This window comes from Lampetra planeri, chromosome 51 (genome assembly GCF_965212315.1).
Source record: "Lampetra planeri chromosome 51, kcLamPlan1.2.h2, whole genome shotgun sequence".
Lineage (NCBI taxonomy): Eukaryota > Metazoa > Chordata > Hyperoartia > Petromyzontiformes > Petromyzontidae > Lampetra > Lampetra planeri.
The window spans coordinates 5,707,686-5,724,885 of NC_136157.1; the positions used below are offsets into that span (position 1 = coordinate 5,707,686).

General features: G+C 52.5%; 1 long non-coding RNA gene across 1 annotated transcript; it reads left to right on the plus strand.

Moving 5' to 3' along the window:
* Positions 1-4,526: 4,526 nt before the first annotated feature.
* LOC144734501 (uncharacterized) lies at positions 4,527-12,586 on the plus strand. The gene is made up of 2 exons (XR_013588522.1): positions 4,527-4,645; positions 8,083-12,586. It is a non-coding gene; the product is annotated as an uncharacterized LOC144734501 (long non-coding RNA).
* Positions 12,587-17,200: the final 4,614 nt, after the last annotated feature.

The following is a 17,200-nucleotide window of genomic DNA, read 5'->3' on the forward strand; positions in this document are numbered from 1 at the left end:
AACAAGAGAAACAACTCTGATAATGATATGCACTGTCCTTGAAGTTGATTAGTCTACACCCGAGACAGCTTTTCTTAGAGCCTAGTCTCCATTGGTGTTGGACCAGATGACGCCAAAAGGCGTATAACTCAAAGACAGCGCACTATCAGAGTATTGAGAGCTCGGGGTAAGCATTTACACTATGATACCTCCTTTACCAGTGGCAAAATATAGTAATAATGATCCCTTGTATAAAGGTGTCAGTTTTTGTACCAGTTGAAAGGGTAAAACCCTATTACTATATTTTTCCACTGGTAAAGGAGGTCTCCTAGTGTAAATGTGCGTATTTGGCCGCTATAAATTTCCACATGATAAGCCAACTTCGTTGAGCTATCATTTGTGGCCAGGTCACTTGAAAAAGAGCTACTACATAGCTCATTTGGGGTCTTACCTGGTAAAATACAATAAAAAATAGTTTATTATATGGAAATGTAGATGTGTACTGTACAGGATGCTTAAAGAAATGTTGAACACTTCTGAGAATTTACAACAATACCACAATAAATGTGCTTCCGGGCTCTGGAGACCACCTGTAGAAGATTACAGGCATGTGTTGACAATGATGGCGAACAAATGGAGACTGACTTTTTCAGGCTATCACCATACATTTTGATTTGAAGCTTTCGTGACTGCAGGAATCCATACTCTCTGGTTCTTTCGGTAAAGTCACGTAGGTAGAAATAAAATAAATCACGACGTTTTGTTACTCTGATAACAATGTTGTTAACATCCATCTATTACCTGTGCCCAACTCCCCCCCCCCCCGCCCCCTCCCTCCTTACCTCCCCCCTGTCTCACAGCGCGCAGCCAACGCTGCAGCATCCTGTATCATTGACGTGCTAATTGTCTCACATTAGCATCACTAACCCAGCTTCTCTCTCCCTTTCATCTATTACCTGTGCCCAGCTCCCTCCCTCCCTCCCTCCTTGCCTCCCCCCTTTCTCAGCGCGCAGCCAACGCTGCAGCATCCTGTATCATTGACATGCTAATTGTCTCACATTAGCATCACTAACCCAGCTTCTCTCTCCCTTTCATCTATTACCTGTGCCCAGCTCCCTCCCTCCCTCCTTGCCTCCCCCCTTTCTCAGCGCGCAGCCAACGCTGCAGCATCCAGTATCATTGACGTGCTAATTGTCTCACATTAGCATCACTAACCCAGCTTCTCTCTCCCTTTCATCTATTACCTGTGCCCAGCTCCCTCCCTCCCTCCTTGCCTCCCCCCTTTCTCAGCGCGCAGCCAACGCTGCAGCATCCTGTAGCATTGACATGCTAATTGTCTCACATTAGCATCACTAACCCAGCTTCTCTCTCCCTTTCATCTATTACCTGTGCCCAGCTCCCTCCCTCCCTCCTTGCCTCCCCCCTTTCTCAGCGCGCAGCCAACGCTGCAGCATCCAGTATCATTGACGTGCTAATTGTCTCACATTAGCATCACTAACCCAGCTTCTCTCTCCCTTTCATCTATTACCTGTGCCCAGCTCCCTCCCTCCCTCCTTGCCTCCCCCCTTTCTCAGCGCGCAGCCAACGCTGCAGCATCCTGTAGCATTGACATGCTAATTGTCTCACATTAGCATCACTAACCCAGCTTCTCTCTCCCTTTCATCTATTACCTGTGCCCAGCTCCCTCCCTCCCTCCTTGCCTCCCCCCTTTCTCAGCGCGCAGCCAACGCTGCAGCATCCAGTATCATTGACGTGCTAATTGTCTCACATTAGCATCACTAACCCAGCTTCTCTCTCCCTTTCATCTATTACCTGTGCCCAGCTCCCTCCCTCCTTGCCTCCCCCCTTTCTCAGCGCGCAGCCAACGCTGCAGCATCCAGTATCATTGACGTGCTAATTGTCTCACATTAGCATCACTAACTCAGCTTCTCTCTCCCTTCCATCTATTACCTGTGCCCAACTCCCTCCTTGCCCCCCCCCCCTGTTCTTCCTTCTCACGCTCCGCCCACTTGCCCCTGGGGTTGAGCCCACCAAAACCCTGTATGAGCTCTTGTTGTTGGCAGATCTTTCTCCTAAATCAGCAGTTGTCCTGCTGTATCGGTTCCGAGTGATGACGGTTGCTTGTGTTGCGATCGAAACGTCGTAATTTATTTTATTTCTACCTATGTGACTTTAACCGAAAGAACCAAAGAGTAACATGCATTTGTTATGTTAGTGTATTATCCGTAATTAAATCCTTTATATTAAGTTCACTTGCTTGCTTGCTTAGGACCGTGCAAATCTTTCGGTCGTTTTTTAACCCACTTCCCGTGATCCAATCGAGCTGACATTTTCCACACAGACTCGTTGTGCGTGACAATTAATGTTCGTCTAAAATTTTTTCCCAAAATGTTACACTTTTTAGGACAAAAATATTATATTTAATTACCAATTGCTTAATGCTGCCATGCAATCATCTGACCCATAGGTGGCAGCCATCTCAAACCAGAGGACGAGAGGACTCTAGTCGCCACGCATATAAAGGATTTATAGTGAAAAACTTTGTTTTTACGGCTTATACAGTACTTGTTTTTCCATTAAAAACGATAGTCCCATATAACATTTTATTGAAGCATCCTGCATATAGCAATGTAAATAGGGCCGCTTATCAAGCTCCCCCCCCTCCCTGCTCACCCCTCCCTCTCAGTGCGTCAACAATCGATTCCGCTCACCGAATCGCAAGATTCCATTCGGAGTCGATACACCGATTAGGGGCCATCCATTTAGTCCGTACGCATGGAGGGGGGAGGGGGGGAGGTTTAACCCAAATTCGTAGCTTGCCTATGGGGGGGGGGGGGTTTAAGCCTCGATAACAATTTGTGTACATTAACCTTCACATGAGTTGGATCTCGATTTAAAGCTTTCGTGACTGCAGGGATTCATCTTCTTGGTTCTTTCGGTAAAGTCACGTAGAAGGAAAATAATAAAATAATACAAATAAAACATAAAATTATTCTCACGACGTTTCGGCCACAACGCAAGCAGCCGTCTTCAGGTGGAGAACAGCTCTGTCGAGAAGGCAGACCTGGTCTCCACCTGAAGACGGCTGCTTGCGTTGTGGCCGAAACGTCGTGAGAATAATTTTATTATGTTTTATTTGAATTATTTTCCTTCTACGTGACTTTACCGAAAGAACCAAGAAGATGAGTTGGATCGTCCGGCGGTGGACGATCTGTTTGCTTAAACACGTTAATATTACTCTGGTTCTGTCGGTAAAGTCACGTAGGAATAAATTAAAGTACGACGTTTCGGGCGCAACACAAGCGAGTCAGTCATCAGGCTGATGTTGCGCTCGAAACGTCGTTGATTTAGTTTATTTTCTACCTCCGTGAACCAAAGAGTATGGATCCCTGCAGTCACGGTAATAATATATTAATCCTCGATCGTTTCTGCGAGGATTAATATCGGCCGTTCTATAGGATTCGGGGGGGGGGGGGTGTAAAAGGTTCGCGTGCCTACAGGGAGGGGGGTCAAGCTTTGACAGACTTTTTGCGCACCCTACTAAGTGGATGGCCCCTTAATACCTTCCCCCATCACCCCTCCCCCCATCACCCCTCCCCCCATCACCCCTCCCCCCACTCACCCCTCCCCCCATCACCCCTCCCCCCACTCACCCCTCCCCCCACTCACCCCTCCCCCCATCACCCCTCCCCCCACTCACCCCTCCTCCCATCACCCCTCCCCCCACTCACCCCGCCCCCCATCACCCCTCCCCCCATCACCCCTCCCCCCACTCACCCCTCCCCCCATCACCCCTCCCCTTAACACCTGCCCCCTCCCCCCACTCACCCCTCCCCCCACTCACCCCTCCCCTTAACACCTGCCCCCTCCCCCCACTCACCCCTCCCCTTAACACCTGCCCCCTCCACCCACTCCCCCCATCACCCCTCCCCCCACTCACCCCTCCCCCCACTCACCCCTCCCCCCATCACCCCTCCCCCCACTCACCCCTCCTCCCATCACCCCTCCCCCCACTCACCCCGCCCCCCATCACCCCTCCCCCCATCACCCCTCCCCCCACTCACCCCTCCTCCCATCACCCCTCCCCCCACTCACCCCGCCCCCCATCACCCCTCCCCCCATCACCCCTCCCCCCACTCACCCCTCCCCCCATCACCCCTCCCCTTAACACCTGCCCCCTCCCCCCACTCACCCCTCCCCTTAACACCTGCCCCCTCCACCCACTCACCCCTCCCCCCATCACCCCTCCCCCCACTCACCCCTCCCCCCACTCACCCCTCCCCCCACTCACCCCTCCCCCCATCACCCCGCCCCTTAATACCTCCCCCCCTCTCACCATCACCCCTCCCCCCGTGTCACGTGACACGCGCGGGGCTGTAACCTGCGCGTGTCACGTGACGCGCCACCACCGCCCGCGTCTGTGAACGCGCGCGCCCTGCACCTCGGCCCCCCCCCCAGCCCCACACAACCCCCACCCACCCCCCACACAACCCCCCACCCCCCACACAACCCCCCACCCCCTCCACCCCCCACACCCACCCCCCACCCCCCTCCACCCCCCACACCCAACCTCAGCTGCGAGCGAGCGAGCCACGAGAAAGTTCAACTCCTCGTCAACGAGTCGTCGGGCAGCAGCCCGCGTCCCTCTCCGTCGGGCTCTGCGCACGTGAGTTTACCCCTCGCGTTCAACACACCCCGCCCGCTCTCGCTGTGACGGTCGTGGTGGTGGTGGTGATGGTGACGACGATCGTTGTGATGGGTGGTGGGGGGGCACCTGGGTGAGTGGGTGGGGGGGGGGGGCACCTGGGTGAGTGGGTGGGGGGGGGGCACCTGGGTGAGTGGGTGGGGGGGGGGCACCTGGGTGAGTGGGTGGGGGGGGGGGCACCTGGGTGAGTGGGTGGGGGGGGGGGCACCTGGGTGAGTGGGTGGGGGGCGCACGTGAGTTTACCCCTCGCGTTCAACACACCCCGCCCGCTCTCGCTGTGACGGTCGTGGTGGTGGTGATGGTGACAGTGGTGACGATCGTTGTGATGGGTGGGTGGGCACCTGGGTGGGCACCTGGGTGGGTGGGGGGGGCACCTGGGTGGGTGGGGGGGGCACCTGGGTGGGTGGGGGGCACCTGGGTGGGTGGTCCTCACCCCCCCACATCAACCACACTGTACACAACCACATTGTACATCAACCACACTGTACGCAATCACACTGTACATCAACCACACTGTACATAAATCACACTGTACATCAACAACACTGTACACAACCACACTGTACATCAACCACACTGTACATCAACCACACTGTACACAATCACACTGTACACAATCACACTGTACACTAATCACTGCACCTTGCACCACTGACACACTTGCCATCAATCGCCGTGCACACGAATTGAAACATCGCACTCCGATTGTAAATGTTGTGCAGTTGCTCTGCATCACCGGTGTGCTGCACTAGTAACGAATTTGCATGTTCCGTGTACGTGACAAACCTTACTAAATTGGGCTGTGTCGAGTGGTGGCGGGTTTAACGACACAGTTATAAGCAGGGTGCTTAAAAAAATGTGAACAATTCTGAGAATTTGCAACAACACCACCACCACGAGAAATGATGCAGCCTTCGGGCTCTGGAGAGACCGACCACCTGAAGAAGATTCCAGGCCACGCGTTGACAACGATGGCGAGAAAGTGGAGACTCTGTTTGACTTTTTCAAGCTGTTAACATTACATTTGTTACTGGTAGGAACCTCCTGGTTACACCAGCCCACAGGGGATTGTTGTGTCCGTCCGTCCGTCGTGCAGGGAGGGGCTGGGTGGGGCTGGATTGGGTGGGGAGGGGCTGGGTGGGGAGAGTGGGGAGGGGCTGCGTGGGGAGGGTGGTTATAAATTTATTTCCATTTTAATGAGGGAAATAAGTATTTGACCCCCTCCCAATCAGAAAGATTTCTGGCTCCCAGGTGTCTTTTATACAGGTAACGAGCTGAGATTAGGAGCAATCAATCAATCAGATTCCAAACTCTCCACCATGGCCAAGACCAAAGAGCTCTCCAAGGATGCCAGGGACAAGATTGTAGACCTACACAAGGCTGGAATGGGCTACAAGACCATCGCCAAGCAGCTTGGTGAGAAGGTGACAACAGTTGGTGCGATTATTCGCAAATGGAAGAAACACAAAAGACCTGTCAATCTCCCTCGGCCTGGGGCTCCATGCAAGATCTCACCTCGTGGAGTTGCAATGATCATGAGAACGGTGAGGAATCAGCCCAGAACTACACGGGAGGATCTTGTCAATGATCTCAAGGTAGCTGGGACCATAGTCACCAAGAAAACAGTTGGTAACACACTACGCCATGAAGGACTGAAATCCTGCAGCGCCCGCAAGGCCCCCCTGCTCAAGAAAGCACATATACATGCCCGTCTGAAGTTTGCAAATGAACATCTGAACGATTCAGAGGACAACTGGGTGAAAGTGTTGTGGTCAGATGAGACCAAAATGGAGCTCTTTGGCATCGACTCAACTCGCCGTGTTTGGAGGAGGAGGAATGCTGCCTATGACCCCAAGAACACCATCCCCACCGTATAACATGGAGGTGGAAACATTATGCTTTGGGGGTGTTTTTCTGCTTAGGGGACAGGACAACTTCACCGCATCAAAGGGATGATGGACGGGGCCATGTACCGTCAAATCTTGGGTGAGAACCTCCTTCCCTCAGCCAGGGCATTGAAAATGGGTCGTGGATGGGTATTCCAGCATGACAATGACCCAAAACACACGGCCAAGGCAACAAAGGAGTGGCTCAAGAAGAAGCACATTAATGTCCTGGAGTGGCCTAGCCAGTCTCCAGACCTTAATCCCATAGAAAATCTGTGGAGGGAGCTGAAGGTTCGAGTTGCCAAACATCAGCCTCGAAACCTTAATGACTTGGAGAAGATCTGCAAAGAGGAGTGGGACAAAATCCCTCCTGAGATGTGTGCAAACCTGGTGACCAACTACAAGAAACGTCTGACCTCTGTGATTGCCAACAAGGGTTTTGCCACCAAGTACTAAGTCATGTTTTGCAGAGGGGTCAAATACTTATTTCCCTCATTAAAATGCAAATCAATTTATAACATTTTTGACATGCGTTTTTCTGGATTTTGTTGTTGTTATTCTGTCTCTTACTGTTCAAATAAACCTACCATTAAAATTATAGACTGATCATTTCTTTGTCAGTGGGCAAACGTACAAAATCAGCAGGGGATCAAATACTTTTTTCCCTCGCTGTACTTGTGGTGAACATGCGTAGGGTATCCCATGATAGAGCTGCTTACCCTGAGCTATAAACGTTCTGATTGCCTTTGTTCTGTCTGACACTGGTGAGGCTAGGCCCTAAGGAGCTGTTTCTGGTGTAGGCCAATCAGAGGCAAAGGCAATGCATGTGTAATGCGAGCGTAAATGGGGTTGCTGCTGTGCTCTGGCCCAATCACACGGCCCGGGGTATTGGGGGGCGGAGCCCGGTATGGGGGGCGTGTGGGAGGGGCCACCGTTCACCTCGGCTCCAATGGGAAGCGAGGTGAATGGAGGTGGAGCCAGCAGGGCAGTATGGGAAGGCCGGATTTGACGATCCAGAAGGGGAGGAGTCAGGGTCACTTGGGGAAGAAGATATAGAGGGGAGCCCGGAAGAGATCGGGTCAGTTGTTGGAGTGAAGAGGCGGGACCACGTTGGGTGGCCGCCGCGCCATCAGCCACGTGGCTGATGGGGCTTCGGCACACCGTCGGCCAGCGGTGTGCGGAGCGGGGAGGAACGGAGCGACTGACGGGAGAGCGCGTGCGGGGCGCGCGCGAGGAGGAGCTGACGGAGGAGCGTGCGTGGCACGCGAGAGGAGACGCTGGTCCCTTGTCAGGACCAGCGGGGTGTGAGGAAGAGTGGAGGAGCTGAGGAGGAAGTGCGTGCGGGGCGCGCGCGAGACGACGCTGGTCCGCGGAGGAGACCAGCGGGTGCGGAGAAAGAACTTGAATAAAAGACCAACGAGACCAGCAGTGCCTGACGGAGTCTTTTATTACACATGTATAGAGTGCTTTAAAAAAAAATGTTTTCTGAGATTTTTTTTTGTTCCCTTGCAGTTGACTGAAATGGCAACGAGATTGACTTTGGAGCAAAGAAGAAAGGTTGCTGCGTGGATGGACGTCTTTCAGTCACCCACGGTGGTTCGCAACAAATACAGAGATCATTTCCACTGCGATCCACCCTCGAGATTGACCATTTATCGCGTTTACAACAAGTTCGTCGAAACCAGCTCAGTCGCTGATAATTACAAAGGGAACAGCGGTCGACCACGAACCGGCCGATCCCCGGCAAACATAGCTGTTACACAAGAAGCTTTCTTGCGTAGCCCAGGGAAATCAACCAGACAATTAAGCGTAGAATGTGGTCTTCCCCGGGCAACGGTGTGGAGAATCTTGAACAAGGACCTGGGAATGCAGCCATATCATTTGCAGACTGTGCAAGCCTTACGTCCTGCAGATAAAGCCGCTCGTGTTGAGGCTTGCAAATTTTTCTTAGAGCTGAAGAATTTGGAACCTGACATTCACAGACTAGTGGCATTCAGCGACGAGGCAACCTTTCACGTGAGCGGACACGTGGACAAACACAACTGTGTCTTGTGGGGTACTGAGAATCCTCGTGTTGTGCGTGATCATGAACTAGACAGTCCCAAGGTGAATGTCTGGTGTGCAGTCACTGGAACTGGAGTGGTAGGGCCGTATTTTTTTGAAAACGCCACAATCAACAGTAGTGACTTCTTGTACATGATGGAGAATTATGCAGAGGACAACCTGCCACTACAAATCCGGCTTACCGGATACTTTCAGTTGGATGGTGCTCCATCCCACCTTGCGTCGAATGTTCGCGCTCATCTCAACAAAAAATTTGAGCGGAGATGGATTGGCAGAGGAGGACCTGTGAAATGGCCAGCACGTTCGCCGGATCTCACGCCTTGTGATTTCTGGCTGTGGGGTATGGTAAAGGAACGTGTTTATGCTACCAAGCCATGTGATGTGCAAGACCTCCGACAGAAAATTGAAAATGTCATTGCAACAATACCACAAGAAATGTGCCTCTGGGCTCTGGAGACCACCTGGAGAAGATTCCAGGCATGTGTTGACAATGATGGCAAAGAAGTGGAGACTCTGTGACTTTTTGAAGCTATTAACATACATTTGTTATCATGTTACAGTGTATTAGCCGTTCTTTTTCCATGAAAAAACGATAATCCCATCAAAGTATAATTTTTTTTAGTAAGGTTACTAATACAGCACACCGGTGTGTTGGAGATTAAACCCACAACATTTACAAATCGAGTACGATGTGTAATTGATGGGTTGTTTTTCAAAAAAATACTGGAATTTATTTTTACGTGGAGGTACAGATGTACGAAGACTTGGGTGTGTGGTTGGTAGATTGGATAATGTTTGTGTGTGTGTGTGTGACGATTCTCGCCTGTGAGACTTGAGGGTGGGTGCATATTTGTCAGCGTAGTAGCAAGCAGGTTTGCTGACCTGTCTGTATTTTGAGTGTTGTTTCTTTAGATGTGATTGTGGGCGGGGGATTACTTTCTCTTGGTACCGTTTCCTCCCACACAACAACGACAATTCTCAGCCCGAAACTGCCCACACATTTCAAGGCAGCGCCTTCCTGCAAAAGGCTTGAGGCTCGGCTACCGCATTTCAAGGATACGGAATTATCATTGAGACCACCAATACCAGCTATGCACTCTTAATTGTTAACCATGCAGAGGAATTGAGGCCACAATTCGGAAACCCCCATACTCCTGCGTCACAAGCGTATGAGGCCAAGGCAGATTTTTGGTGGCGACGCGTGTCTATATTCCAGAACTGTGGAGGTGAGGGCTGGTGGATCACGCAAATGTTGGGGAAACACCCTTCCCATGGGTGTTGAGGTGCCAAAGCCTGGCTTGCCAGGAGAAGGCGGTACAGCAAGTGGACTAATCACCATCTGTTGGGCTACGTTGTGGGCAGCAGGGAGCAGTGCAGCAAATATCCAATATTCTACTGTACTTCTATGCTCCTGTGGTATACAGTAAAACCTTGGATTGCGAGCATAATTCTATCCGGAAACGTGTTTGTAATCCAAAGCACTCGTATATCAAAGCATTCGTACATCAGTTGTGATCACGTGACGCTCGGCAGACAACGCGTGTACACGTACTACTCGTATTGCAAGAAAACCTCGCTCGTTTATCAAATTAATATTTATTACAAATTTTTGCTCGTCTTGCAAAACACTCGCAGACCAAGTTACTCGCAATCCAAGGTTTTACTGTATATACCTTTTCGAAAAATGTATATTAAGTGTGATATTGTCTATTTTTTACGTCATGGCTCCTTGGAGACAAATATGCGTTCCCTGCATGCTAAAAGTCGGGAAAACCAGATGACCGAGCCAAAGCAGCACTAGAATGAGAAGTGGGTAAACAGAACACAAGAGACATCAATCAGATGGGCATGATGAGAATAACCAGATCTGTGGAGAGGGCCTTAAAGCCGTAGAATGTTTTGTAAAGGAGCAAATGTTCATGATCGGCCATTAAGGAATAACTCTTGCATGAGCAAGAGTTATCCTTTTATGAGAGGAATGTCTGAGAGAGCACGGGAGGTCCCATGGCAAAACACGATAAACTCACTGCCCATCCGAGGGCAAATACAGGGCAAAGAGACAAAAATGTTCCTTGCTGTTTCACTCTCTGAATTAAACAAACCCTGGTGCTTGAGAAGTTGAAACATTCAAATCCCAACCATGCATATGAGCATTCGTAAGCATCCTGGCATTAAACATGAACTTTGGTGATGGGATATATTGTTACATGACAATACAGCAAATAGTCAGGAGGTTTTTAATATGACGAGTTGCATGTTTTTTTATTAACATCCACCGATCTGGGTTAGGCATATAAACTTGATAGCGAATTATGGAAGTTTTGTATTGAAGTATTTCAACAAAGGATCATTCAGCAGATCTACATAATACTAATTATGTTAATTCTCCACGACCAGAATGATATGTATTCCAGGGGTATAACCAGAGCCTCCCCTACCGACTTTCTCTTCCCAATGGCTGTCATTGCATACTGCAGCAGGAATTCATTTTAAGGATGAGTCGACCTCTAGAGGGAGGAAGGCCATTTCACAATAAACAAGGCTACAGACACACCACACCGATGTGCAATTAAGAACATCTGCACTCATACAATCTTGGGATGACCTCCGCAGGGAGGGGAGTTGTATAGGGGTTATGGCATCAGGTGCCAGGATGTCTGTGGAGCCAGAACCACGGATGAATTCAGGCTGACCTGATGTATGCACATGTGCAAAGGTTGGAGAAGCTTCGGGGGCTTAATGTGCCTTAACGAATTAATTAAATAAACGAGGAATTTCTGGTTGGTTTTGAGTGGGACTTGAACTCGGCATATCAGGCCCAATAGGAGAAGGGATAAACCTATCCATGTGTAATAATACTCTTGGAGACGACTTGTGGAATCGGTCCTTTTATTGATTCCAGTTCACAAGCACTCCCCGCTGCTGGCAGGCAACGGGAAGTGGGCAGACAGACCACAAGAGATGCACCGCCACGTGGCACTCGGAGCCCCGCTCGCGCGTGGCCCCTCTCTTCCTTCGTTCTTCGTCTGACCACGTGTCGTTCATCTCTCCCCTTATTTAATGCCTGGGTCACGTGGTACGCTCCAGCCAATCTTTGGTAGCCTGCGCCAAATCTTCTAGATTCCCCATCAACTCCCGGGACCACGCCCCTGACTTGTCTTCCCATTGGCTGAGGCCAAAACCAGCAGAACCAATCACCCTAGCTGACATCCCTCGATCACGCCAGGGCCATGCTCCCAGGCTCTCCCCCCATTGGCTGTAAAGCAGGACCGGCAGAGCCGATCACCACGTGAGCCGGACATAGGCTCTTATTACACATGAACACCCAGAGAGAAGAATGCCGTTTCACAATGAGCTTCGCTACAGACACACACACACACCACACTTAGGGGCAATTAAGTGGGTCTGTGCCCCACAAATGGTGGGATGGCCTCCAGTGGGAAGGAGTTTGATAGGGGTGAGAACCTCCTTCCCTCAGCCAGGGCATTGAAAATGGGTCGTGGATGGGTATTCCAGCATGACAATGACCCAAAACACACGGCCAAGGCAACAAAGGAGTGGCTCAAGAAGAAGCACATTAAGGTCCTGGAGTGGCCTAGCCAGTCTCCAGACCTTAATTACATAGACAATCTGTGGAGGGAGCTGAAGGTTCGAGTTGCCAAACGTCAGCCTCGAAACCTTAATGACTTGGAGAAGATCTGCAAAGAGGAGTGGGACAAAATCCCTCCTGAGATGTGTGCAAACCTGGTGGCCAACTACAAGAAACGTCTGACCTCTGTGATTGCCAACAAGGGTTTTGCCACCAAGTACTAAGTCATGTTTTGCAGAGGGGTCAAATACTTATTTCCCTCATTAAAATGCAAATCAATGTATAACATTTTTGACATGCGTTTTTCTGGATTTTGTTGTTGTTATTCTGTCTCTCACTGTTCAAATACACCTACCATTAAAATTATAGACTGATCATTTCTTCGTCAGTGGGCAAACGTACAAAATCAGCAGGGGATCAAATACGTTTGATAGGGGTTATGATATCAGATGCCAGAACCAGGGATGAACTCTGGATGCACCACGTGTGCAAAGATGGGAGGCAAACTCCGGAGTATGGTCCACGAAATCAACCATAAGTGTCGAGTTTTGCTGCAGCAAACTCTGGGACTGGCACCTGTCGCCAGCCAAGGGTTGAGTTTTGCAGAGGCTCTGTGTCGCTAAGTGTTGAGTTGCGTGCTGACAGACTGAGTATCGCTGAAAGTTTTTATTCTATGTTTTTTCCTGATGTTTTGAGTCCCACTTGCAGAGTCAAGAACTTCAAGAAGTTGTACTGTACTAAGCTAAGAGTTGTGCGAATGCATTTTCATGTAATACCGTGAGCAGCTAAGACGCGTGAGAAGTTAAGTGGAGATTTGAGTTCTCCACCAATATCGAGTGGACATGAAATGTCCAAATCTATAGGCTGGAAAAGTTCTGTTGTCCAAGTGACTGATGTTCCACGAGTCTGGAGAGTGAGCGTGGAACAGGAAACCTCCCGACGGGGGGTCGGGGGGCACCAAGCAGAGGTCACAAACGGGTTTTGATTCCTTACCCGTACCCGTACCCGGCCGCACCAGGGTCGCAAACGGGTACCCGTACCCTACCCGATACCCGGCTACCCGTACCCGGCCGGGTATCGGGTAGGGTACGGGTAACCCGATTGCCACCTCTGGGATGAAGCCATGTTGCAGGCGCGGGTGGGTTGATTCTAGGAACTTGAATTGTGAGAAGAGACAAGACGTTGGAAAATGAGTGACAAACGGTGACTCACCAGTGACTCACGGCCTACCCGTACCCGGCCGCACCATGGTCGCAAACGGGTACCCGTACCCGTACCCGGCCGGGTACGGGTAGCCGTGTATCGGGTACGGGTATCCGGTACCCGGTTGCGACCTCTGGCACCAAGGTTGCTCGCGCGAAGCAGGCAGCTGCTGACAAGGAATGAGGAGCGGCGTGGCCTCGGAGTACTCAAACTGCAGATAGAGCCTGCCGTGCAGATAAGCTGCGAACGTTCAGCGCAGCAGCTAACGGCTGCCCAACGAGCCCCGAGCACGATGCACAGACAACGGTGCGAAGGAGCAGTGAGCAGCGGGGCCGCGAGCGCACTAACACATTGTCCTGCGGAGGGAGCTGGTAGGAACGTTGGGTTGCTCGGTCAATGGCCAGGGTCAACGGCGGCGTGGTGTATTCCGCAAATATGCCCGACTGTGAGGGCGGGCACAAGCCGGCGTGAGTAAGTTAAACGTTGAGTTTTATAAGGGCACCACGGGGTGACCAGCCCCTCGCCACCCAGCCCCACCCCTCCCACCCCCCACCCAGCCCCACCCTCCCCACCCAGCCCCTCCCTTCCCACCCAGCCCCTCCCCTCCCCACCCAGCCCCTCCCCACCTAGCCCACCCCTCCCACCCCCACCCAGCCCCTCCCCACCCTCCCCTCCCCACCCAGCCCCTCCCCACCCAGCCCCACCCCTCCCACCCCCCACCCAGCCCCTCCCCACCCAGCCCCACCCTTCCCACCCAGCCCCTCCCCACCCTCCCCTCCCCACCCAGCCCCTCCCCACCTAGCCCCACCCCTCCCACCCCCACCCAGCCCCTCCCCACCCTCTCCACCCAGCCCCTCCCTCCCCACCCAGCCCCTCCCTGCACGACGGACGGACACAATAATCCCCTGTGGGCTGGTGTAACCAGGAGGTTCCTACCAGTATAACTGTGAGCCAAGCCTGCCGTTCTCCACATCGTTGTGGGACTCGAGGTATTGTTGAGAAAAAAGAAAGAAGGGGAAACATTAACGTTACACTCACTTTGTTTAACTATTCCTTGTGCAGGTTGTGGGCCAAGAATAATGTCGGCTTGCATGTGTAGTAACGCTCACGACTCGTTCACACCGGAGTTGGAGGCACACTTGTTTATTTAACACCAACGTTGTGACATACACATTTGAGGGGGTATCGGCCCCCTCACCCGTCTATCTGAGGACACACCTCTCTAGCTAACCCTAGCCTGCCTCTGAGTCCTCCACTAATGGGCTAGGGGAGGCTATCTTGGCCCGACACTGGTCAGTCGGGCCCGGTACCCAGAGTCCAGACCAGCACTGGCTCTGGCCCTGGTACCACGCCACTGGCTCGAGCCTGCGCGGTCCTGATAAGGACGGCGTACCAGGGGGAGTCCAGGGCTCTCTCTAAGACGTCTTCCGTCTTCTCTCCTTTAGCTAAACATCACTCCCGAGCCCTTCGATACATTCCCCTTTTATACCCAACCCCTCCCTGAGGGGTGGGGCCCCGGGGGATCATAACGACCGAATCGACCCCCCAGGGTGTCTGGCGCGGACGTCGCAGAGGGCACCTGCTCGTGCACACATGTAGCCCCGCCTACTGTGTTTGTTTACCATAGGCTGCCATGCATAACGGGCTCTCTCTCTAACACCCCTACATCACTCCCCCCCGCATAGCATGCAGCCGTCCCGGCTGCCAACATACAAAAATTTGACAATAAAGGTGCCTTCACCCCCTGACCGCGCGTGTGCCTCACTATTTTTGAACAATAACAGGAACCAGAACAAGAACGCAACAGCAAGATGAGAAAACAACCCGTCGCACCCCCCCCCGAATAAATACGAATTCCGTAAAAAAAACAGCCTATATACAATCAGCAGGGAACCCACCACGCACACACAACACACGGTGAAGCCAACATATGTACATCCGAGGAGTGGGGAACACACCACCCACACAACATCCAATGAACACAACAGCTATGTACACATTTTCCGGCCTCACAACAGTTTGCGCATTTTAGCGCGCGTCCTTGCAGCGGGCCCCTCACACGGGGTAACCGCGCGTGGCGGACCATCAGGTGGCAATTGTCCGTCTTGGGGTGAGCATTCATCCGACTCCGCGTGACCCTCGGTATCCGCAGGAGGGGTGATCGGGCGTGAGCCCGTCACTCCTGATGCACCTGAAGGTGGCACAGCCGGCAAGGCATTAGGTGAGAGCGACGGAGACGGACCCAGCGAGTCGGCCGACCCCCCACATGCTTGGCCACGCGCGTGTGAAGTGTGATTGTGTACCGCAGAGAAGGGTTTTAACCTAGAGGGGTGCACGAACCATCGCCGCTTCCCCCACTTGATGCGCACGCACTGCGGTCGTAACACCTCCACCACTTCCACAGGGCCCCGCCACGGCCGCACCAGTTTAGAGGAGGTTGCCAGTGGCACCTGGGGGCAGTGCAGCCATGCCTTGTCCCCCGGCTTCCACTGCAGCATGTGCGCTCGACTCAATCTGAGGCGCTCATTCGCCTTCTGACGGAGGTCAGAGTTTTGCATTGCAGCATCCCGTGCCTCGGTCAATTTGTCCAGATTAAATTTAACGTGGTCAGCCAGATTAGTTTTTCCCTGCGGCACGGGGATCTGCAACTGGGCACGAACAGGCGGGTCTGGTTCTCGGCCGTACATGAGGTAAAAGGGAGAAAACCCCGTAGCTGCATGGGGTGCCATCCGGTACGCCGCCAAGACCCCCTGAATTTGTAGGTCCCAATCCGTTTGCGAGTCCGAAACTTGTTGTGATAACATGGACGTGATGGTGCGATGCAACCGTTCGACCATCCCGTCAGTTTGTGGGTGATATGGGGAGGTCCGAATTTTCTTTGTGCCCAGGAGATCACAGACTTGTCTGAGTAGTTTACCGGAAAAATTTCTGCCCTGGTCGGTCAGCAGCCTCTCCGGAGCACCTTTGTCCAGGACATAACCCTGAACAAAGGCCTCCACGATGGCTGCTGCCGACTGGTTGGCCAGAGGCCAGGCCATAGGCCAGCGTGTAAAATACTCGACACCAGTCAACAAATATCTATTCCCCCTGGGGGTGGCGGGGAATGGTCCCAAAATGTCCAGAGCGACCAGCTCGTTTATCCTGGACACTTTGATCGATTGCAAGGGCGGGTTAGACTCCCGTGCCGGCGGTTTGCGTTGTGCACATCGAGGGCATGATCCCAACAAATCCCCAACATCCCTCGTCATGCCAGGCCAATAAAAATCAAGTTGCAGCAAGGCGAGAGTCTTTTGGGTCCCCAGGTGTAGGAGGCGCTCATGAGCGGCCCATACCACCCTGCCCCGCAACCCAGTAGGGACCACCAGCCGATGTCGACGCGACTTCCCGTCCCAATGCATCAGCAGGCCTTGGCACATTTCCCATGCGTCGGAACCACCTCTTTTTCCCCCCGCCGCACCGCCAACGCGACGTCGCCACCCGAGGAGGGAGACATCCTCCATCTGGAGGCGCCCCCAGTCAATGACGGGCAACCCCAACAGGGAATCTTTGCCCTGTTGTTCGATCGAATTAGTAACTACTGTATCGTCGTCATTGGCGGCCGCCAAGACAGGAACCGATGTGTCCCCTGGAGGTCTGCAACGTCCAGACCCCAGGAGGCATGCACACTCGGAGGTGGTTGGCAAGCGCGACAGAGCGTCCGCGTTGGTGTGGCGAACGCCCTTACGGTATGTGGTTTGGAAATCGTAATCCTGGAGGACCTCCAACCATCGGGAC